Consider the following 8,566-nt stretch of genomic DNA (forward strand, 5'->3'; position numbering starts at 1 on the left):
AACTGAAGTGTGAAACCGTCCCATGTCTTTATTAATAATAAGACTGAAACACGTATTAATTTACTTTAGGTATAAACGGAAACGTATTTTGGAAGTTTGAATTGGAATTTACAAGGTTGGATAGATCCATACAATTTTGAGCACCAATACTATAAAACCGAAAACTATTTGGTGAGTGGAATCATTGATCGCATTTACATTGAATTTAAAGGTGATGACCAAACTGTGCACCTAGTATATGAGGGACTGCTCATAACATTTGAAATACTAATCTAAATTATAGGTGAGGACATAATAAGGAATATATTGAAAGAAGATGAATTCATAGAGGAGAAGAGTTGAATGTAGACATCTACCACCAACTAGGTGAGCTATAAACTTGTGATCTGTCAGCTATGGGTGTTATCGGGAACCCCAAACCTTAGACTTAATAACTCAACATACATAACACGTATTTAGTGGATTTGATAAATTCTGTGATAAATTGTTTGACTTTGCTGTACGTTATATTTCATGTCTTTGGCAGATATGTTTCTTCTTGGAGAAATCAATGTGATAATACCGATTGTTTATTAGTGTGGGTTTCGAAATGTGGGAACCAATGTGATATATAATTTTTTGATATGTTGAGAATTTGAGTAATGTTTATAATTTCTGTAAACTTACTTGCGCGAATTATGATTGATTGTTACTATTTGGGTTGCAGCCCTGAAGAAGTCAAAATTTCCTATACGGATTTGACGAAACGCGCGTTGGCTGCGAGCAACTTTTGTTTGAGAATTGGACTTGATCTGAAGATTGATTGGAAAATAAAAAGAATAGTGGAAACTATATAAGGACTTTTCTTGATGACGTTTGAGTGCTCGGAAGAATACAGTTAATGTTTGAACCTCGGTTTGTCTTGGTGACTGTGGTAACCAGTCCCCCACCTCTTCCTGAGCACCAATTTGATAACTTGATTTTGTATTGTTTAAATAATTATACCTTGACTTGTGCTGTGCGCTCCTTTAAACCGTTACCAATTTTGTTGTGTTCACTGGTGTGCTTGCCATCCCTGGACACGTATTTCGAGGTCATTACCTCTCATCAGCAGGGATTAGGCGGGTGCAAGGGGTTGCTGCTTGGGCTGCCGTAAATGTTCTTAGGTCCAGATACCTCTTGTGGCGTGAGGGTGCGTTGTCTCGAGGTAGTCACCTCCACCGGCTCAAGGGAGCCTGTATAAATAGTCTTTCCAAATGAGGTCGCACACTGCTCGTCCCATTAGCGTGTGACCCCGGAGCATGATGGTCGATGTAGTCGGTATCAGCGGGTGCGCTTCTACCCGAGTCTTGAGTCTTCAAGGTGTTCACTGGTGTGCTTGCCATCCCTGGACACGTGTTTCGAGGTCATTACCTCTCATCAGCAGGGATTAGGCGGGTGCAAGGGGTTGCTGCTTGGGCTGCCGTAAATGTTCATAGGTCCAGATACCTCTTGTGGCGTGAGGGTGCGTTGTCTCGAGGTCGTCACCTCCACCGGCTCAAGGGAGCCTGTATAAATAGTCTTTCCAAATGAGGTCGCATACTGCTCGTCCCATCAGAGTGTGACCCCGGAGCATGATGGTCGATGTAGTCGGTATCAACGGGTGCGCTTCTACCTGAGTCTTGAGTCTTCAAGGTGTTCACTGGTGTGCTTGCCATCCCTGGACACGTGTTTCAAGGTCATTACCTCTCATCTGCAGAGATTAGCTGACGAGCTCATGGTTACGCACCTGCGTGCCACGAGAGGTACCAGACCTGAGAACATTTTTCGGCAGCCTACGCAGCGACCCTACATACATGCCTAGGCGGGTGCAAGGGGTTGCTGCTTGGGCTGCCGTAAATGTTCATAGGTCCAGATACCTCTTGTGGCGTGCAGGTATTATTTATTGCATAGGTCTTGTGAAGCCTTGCAGGTGAATATTCACTTTCTCCTCTTTTTTTCCCCAATCTTCAGACACAGAGCGTGGCTTGCAAACTATAGCTTGTACTGACAGCAAGAATAAAAAAAACTATCTGCAAAAGTCAACTCCAACTAACAGGGAGACTGGTGGTGACGAATCTGCGGTCAGAAAGAGCACTAACGAAAGTAAGTAACTCTTTCTTCTGAGGGATACTTCTAGTCAGAGATTCCTCACCCTATGAATCAGTACCAAAGCAGTAAACCCTCATAGGTGGTAGCTCTGGGGTTTGCACTTGCATCCAATGTCCTGCAGGACTGCCTTTCCTTTCTTTGCATCAGTTCACCCAACAAACAGTTAAATAATCAAGACAGCATTATCTAGCTCATCACAGTAGAAGCTAAGGGTGGGCCACTGGTCCATCCGGTGTGGCCTCTCCTCATTAGCGGATGCCCTGGAGAAAAGAATGCAGAGAGCATGACGGGATGCTCAAAGGGAAAAGATTCCACCACTTTCGGATGAAACTATGGACAAGTTCGGCATGTCAGGATTAGGATCTTATATAGAGACTGAACTGACATGACCTGTAGCTCATTAACAGGACACTGAAGTGAAGGTATTAAAAGGAAAATGCTACTTACCAGTATGCTTCTGTTCTTGGCATGTAGAGCTGCAGAGTTACACACTACGCATAGATCGCCATCTAGTGTTGGGCCCGGATGTTTGCACTTGTTTTTGTCCTGAAAAGTGTTTGGAAGTCACAAGATAGGTGACTCCTCCTTTGGATCACATTGCGCATGGGCATTGGCTCCATCCTTAGATTGTTTTTCACCAGCAGGGAAGTGATGGAGCTTCGTAAGAAACAGGAAGGATGCTCGTATAAGCTGTATCTAATTAAGATAATACTGGAACAGATAAAAGTAGCGGGGAGGCTGGTGGGCGTGTGCAACTCTGCAGCTCTACATACCAAGAACAGATGCGTACTGGAAAGTAGCATTTTCTGTTCGAGGCATATAAACTGCAGATTACACACTATGCATAGATTGTATAGCAGTACCCCCTCCTAGCGGCGACCACCAGTATCTGTTGCAGTAGTTTGAAATAGTGTTTTGAGAAGAGCCTGGCCCACAGTAGCTTGTTGTTTAGTTTGCACCTCTACACAATAGTGTTTTGTGAATGTGTGCGGTGTAGACCATGTAGCTGCTTTACAGATATCATCTAGGGGAATGTTCCCTAAAAATGCCATTGAAGCCCCTATCTTTCTTGTAGAGTGGGCTTTAGGAGGAACAGATAACATACGTTTAGCTTTCCAAATGAGGTCGCACACTGCTCGTCCCAGCAGCGTGTGACCCCGGAGCATGATGGTCGATGTAGTCGGTATCAGCGGGTGCGCTTCTACCCGAGTCTTGAGTCTTCAAGGTGTTCACTGGTTTGCTTGCCATCCCTGGACACGTGTTTCGAGGTCATTAACCCCTTCCAAGCTGATGACGAGCTGGGCTCGTCATGGTGTAGCCTCCTCGTACACTGATGACGAGCCCAGCTCGTCATAAAATAATGTCAAATAGCAATTCCCAGCACAGGAGGGGAATTGCCTTAGCAGCCATGGAGTTAACTCTCATCAGCAGGGATTAGGCGGGTGCAAGGGGTTGCTGCTTGGGCTGCCGTAAATGTTCATAGGTCCAGATACCTCTTGTGGCGCGCAGGTGCGTTGTTTCGAGGTCGTCACCTCCACCGGCTCAAGGGAGCCTGTATAAATAGTCTTTCCAAATGAGGTCGCACACTGCTCGTCCCATAAGCGTGTGACCCCGGAGAATGATGGTCGATGTAGTCGGTATCTGCGGGCGCGCTTCTACCAGAGTCTTGAGTCTTCAAGGTGTTCACTGGTGTGCTTGACATCCCTGGATACGTGTTTCGAGGTCATTACCTCTCATCAGCAGGGATTAGGCGGGTGCAAGGGGTTGCTGCTTGGGCTGCCGTAAATGTTCATAGGTCCAGATACCTCTTGTGGCGCGCAGGTGCGTTGTCTCGAGGTCGTCACGTCCACCGGCTCAAGGGAGCCTGTATAAATAATCTTTCCAAATGAGGTCGCACACTGCTCGTCTCATCAGCGTGTGACCCCGGAGTATGATGGTCGATGTAGTCGGTATCCGCGGGTGCGCTTCTACCCGAGTCTTGAGTCTTCAAGGTGTTCACTGGTGTGCTTGCCATCCCTGGACACGTGTTTCGAGGTCATTACCTCTCATCAGCAGGGATTAGCTGACGAGCTCATGGTTACACACCTGCGTGCCACGAGCGGTACCAGACCTGAGAACATTTTTCGGCAGCCTACGCAGCGACCCTACATACATGCCTACTTCCTGCAGATGAGAGGTAACAACCTCGAAACACGTGTCCAGGGATGGCCAACGCGACAGTGATTTTTGCTCAAGACCTTGGCAGAGGCGCACCCGCTGATGCTTACTTAATGGACCACAATGCTTTGGGGTAACACGCTGGTAGGACGAGCAGTGTGCGACCAATTGGACTTTTGTTTATATTCAGGCTCCCTTGAGCCGGTGGGGCTGACAAGCTCACGGTTACGCACCTACGTGCCACGAGCGGTACCAGACCTGAGAACATTTTTCGGCAGCCTACGCAGCGACCCTACATACATGCCTATTCCCTGCTGATGAGAGGTAACAACCTCGAAACACATGTCCAGGGATGGCCAACGCGACAGTGATTTTTGCTCAAGACCCTGGCAGAGGCGCACCCGCTGATGCTTACTTAATGGACCACAATGCTTTGGGGTAACACGCTGGTAGGACGAGCAGTGTGCGACCAATTGGACTTTTGTTTATATTCAGGCTCCCTTGAGCCGGTGGGGCTGACGAGCTCACTGTTACGCACCTGCGTGCCACGAGCGGTACCAGACCGGAGAACATTTTTCGGCAGCCTACGCAGCGACTCTACATACATGCCTATTCCCTGCTGATGAGAGGTAACAACCTCGAAACACGAGTCCAGGGTTGGCCAACGCGACAGTGATTTTTGCTCAAGACCCTGGCAGAGGCGCACCCGCTGATGCTTACTTCATGGACCACAATGTTTTGGGGTAACAAGCTAGTAGGACGAGCAGTGTGCGACCAATTGGACTCCCATACGTTTAGCTTTGTGGTAGCAAATTTGTATGCATTTGACAATCCACCTAGCTATTCCAGATTTTGATATGTGGTTGCCTTTGTGTGGTGGTGAGAAAGACATGAAAAGTTGTTTAGTTTTACAAACGCTTGTGTTCTTTCAATGTAGTAAAGTAATGCTCTTTTGACTCTGCCTTTGTTATTGTTACCCCTGTAACCACCTCTCTGGTAGCCTCTAGTGAAGGTGGATTGGGTAGGGCTTTTGTAAGAAGTGGAGGGGCTATCTGAGGAGTAGCCTCTGGTTGCTTCTGTAAGATGAGCGACGAAAGGAGCGTCTGGGAGCTTGCAACTGCAAGGCTCCCATAGATTAAGCTGTGTCGGTATCCTTCTTCATTTTCTCAAGGGATACGTCGACATTCGGGCCAAATAAGTGTTGCTCATCGAATGGTTGATTGAGGATGGAACTCTGGACCTCAGGTTTGAAACCTGAAATACGTAGCCAGGCATGCCTTCGCAAAAGGACACTGGTGTTACTTGCTCTTGAAGCAGTATTTGCTGCATCTAGGGCACAACAGATGGAGGTATTGGTGATAGTTTTACCTTCTTATATGAGTTCATTGGCCCTATTTTTGTATTGGTCTGGGAGATGCTGCATTCTGGCTCATCATAATGTGCCCTGTCGTACCTTGCTAATAGTGCCTGAGTATTGGCTATGCGCCATATGTTTGCCGCCTGTGACGCCGTTCGTTTGCCAGAGGTGTCAAGGAGTTTAGACTCTTTATCTGGTGGGGGGGGGGGGGGGGCTCACCTGATGTTTGGGAATTAGCCCTTTTTTGCGCATTGGAGACTACAAGGGAATCTAGTGGTGTAGGGCCTTTAATGTTGGCTGGATCTGTGGGGGCAGCCTAATACTTTTTCTCAATTCGGGGGTTGACGAATCGAGCCCTGACTGAATCTATGAATACCTCTGGTGCATGCTTAATGACCCCCTTAAACATGGATAGAATTGAGGTGGACCTTTGTGTGGTGTCAAAGGTATCCATGAGGAAATCTTCCTCTACTGGGTCTGTGTGTAGGTCTACCCCATGGTATTGGGCAGCTCTATGGGCAAGTTGGTTAAAATCCATAGTGTCCTCGGGGGGGGGGGGGGGGGGGGAGTCGGCCTGGAGGGGTATATGTCATCTTGTGGTATTTTAGGGACGTCTGGGGTGCTATAATCATCCCAAGGGTCAGGGGAGCTAGGAGGACTATGATTGTCTAGTGGTTCATTGTCCGCACCTCCTCCTGTGTCATCAGAGGTGCTATCCCAGTTATCATTGTCTAATGGAGTAGGAGATGGTGTAGGAGAGTGATGTGGTGGTGGAGGAGGAGAAGTTAACCTTTGTGAAGAGGTTGCAATGTCCTTCTTCTTAGGAGGAGGAGCTGGTGCAGGCGTATCTAGTGGTCGTTTTTTAGAGCTAAGAGTCAAGCAACCAGTTTTGGGATCTTTCACACGAGTTTTTTGGGTAGGATCTGGTTGAAATAGTTCTTCTGTGGAAGGTAGATCCTTTGGTGCTGAAGTCAATGGTTCCGTAGGCTTTTTCGGCACCAAACTGGTAGCGTCTTTTGGCTTCGAAGTGTGCCCCTTTGCATTGTCTTTGGCCGGTAGAATGTGTAGTTTTTTCGGTTCCGAGGCCTTTTTCGGCTCCGAGGCATGGGAGTCAGGCCCTTTGGTGGCAGTTTTTTGGTCGCCTCAGAGTGTGTTTTTGGTGCAGAGGAGCCGGTGCCAGTCTTCGGCGCCGAGTGCTTGGATGTGGAAGCAGCGATCGGCGTGGATGAGGAAGAGGATGGCTTCTTTTTTGGTGCTGGAAGGTGTGTGCCGGTACCGGGGGTAGGCTGACTCGAGCCCGGGTTGCCTGCAGGCTTAGTAGGCTTCTTTACCAGGCCCGAAGGCAGGGCATGGGAAGCAGTCTCTCGGTGTACACCTGGGCCCGAAGGTGAAGGTGTGACTAAGCATTTTTTGAGGGTGTCGAGGAAGGGTCGAGGTCGATGTGTGTACTTACGGCCTGCTGTGCTGGAGTGATGTCCTCGACGTCAGAGTCCTCAGAGTCGCTGACAATGCCGTGTTCGACCTGCTCCTGTTCTGGGACGTCAACGCCCTTTTGGAAAATGTCATCGGGGATCGAAGATGAGCAGCGAGACTTGATCCTTCGAGCTCGTGGGTCCCGAATTTTCTTTTTGGAGCGGAAGGAGGCGCAAGCTGAACAGTCTCTGGCCTCGTGCTCCGGTGAGAGGCAGAGGTTGCACACCTCATGGAGATCGGTGTGGGGAAACGTCGACCCACATTGAGGATACTTATAGAATGGCGTCCTTTCCATGCGCCAGAAGATAAGGCCCAGGTAAGCCCAAAGGCGTTTGTCGACGACCCTATTCGAAGACTTCGAAGTTGTTAAGAGTCACGTTGATTGGAAAATGCTCGAGACAATACAGTCGAAAAGAGTGAGGATTGGGGGAGTGGCTAGCAGCCAAGCAAGATAGCCGCAGCCTAGTGGAGATCTGAGGGTGAGGCTGACACCCCAGTAAATCCGCACATTAATCAGTGCATAAAACTGTACCAAGAGCCCGAAATTGTGTTCCGGAGGTGGAGCAGAGCTGATCGACTCAGAGCTGGTGTCTCCCCATGGTCGGCGCCGTGAAATATCGCCTGAGGCAGGCTGCGGCCCATTCGCACATGTCCAGCCGGGGACGAAATTTTGACGCTGCATCTGCTAAGCGGCCGGTTGGAAAGTGAGGCGGAGAGGCGGCTTGCATCGGAGGTAGGAGGGCGGGCAGGCAGGGGCAGTGGCGGCTGCCGCCTGAAGTAGTGTACGGCGGCAAGGGACCCCTCTACCCCCCCCCCCCGAGGATAGGAATCGGCAGCCAGGATCGGGCCTCTGGGCCGGGTGGAGGCGAGAAAAGGAAGCTGGCGCCGCGGAGTCATGGCGGGGCTCCGCTGAGGCTCGGAGCGGCGACGCTGAGGACAGGGCTGGAGCACGCACGGTGCACCCGAGGGAGTGACGGGATTAAGCCACATAATTAGCCAACCGGTCGAAAGGACCTACCGCTGCAGGACTGCAGCTTGGGAAGATATATATCTATTTCCAAGGCATGGCGATCGGCAGCTGGATCAAGGGTCGCCTGAAGAGCATCCACATTACATAAAGCCTCTGTCGGGGGGTGTTGACAGGCAGAACTACTAAGGGATACACCGCACAGCGGCACACATGAGATACGGGCGCATTCAGGAGCACGTAAGATAGAGGTGAACCGGCATTAAAGATCCCATACAATAGCCCCTAGGTGGTTAAGGGCGTGACGCTGGAAGCGTGACGCTGGAAGACAGTGTCCAGGCTCACGGAGCAGGGGAGCGACCATAGAGCCCCCAGTAAGTCCTGCTGACTCCCTCGTCTGAGACAAGCCACATCAGTCTTGCAGAAGCCCAGCAGTGGCGGGAAGAAGCGGCCAAGTAAACAATGAACGGCAAGGGGTCCCGCGCGGCCCAGCAGGGCAAACT

This window comes from Lissotriton vulgaris, chromosome 12 (genome assembly GCF_964263255.1).
Source record: "Lissotriton vulgaris chromosome 12, aLisVul1.2, whole genome shotgun sequence".
Taxonomy (NCBI): domain Eukaryota; kingdom Metazoa; phylum Chordata; class Amphibia; order Caudata; family Salamandridae; genus Lissotriton; species Lissotriton vulgaris.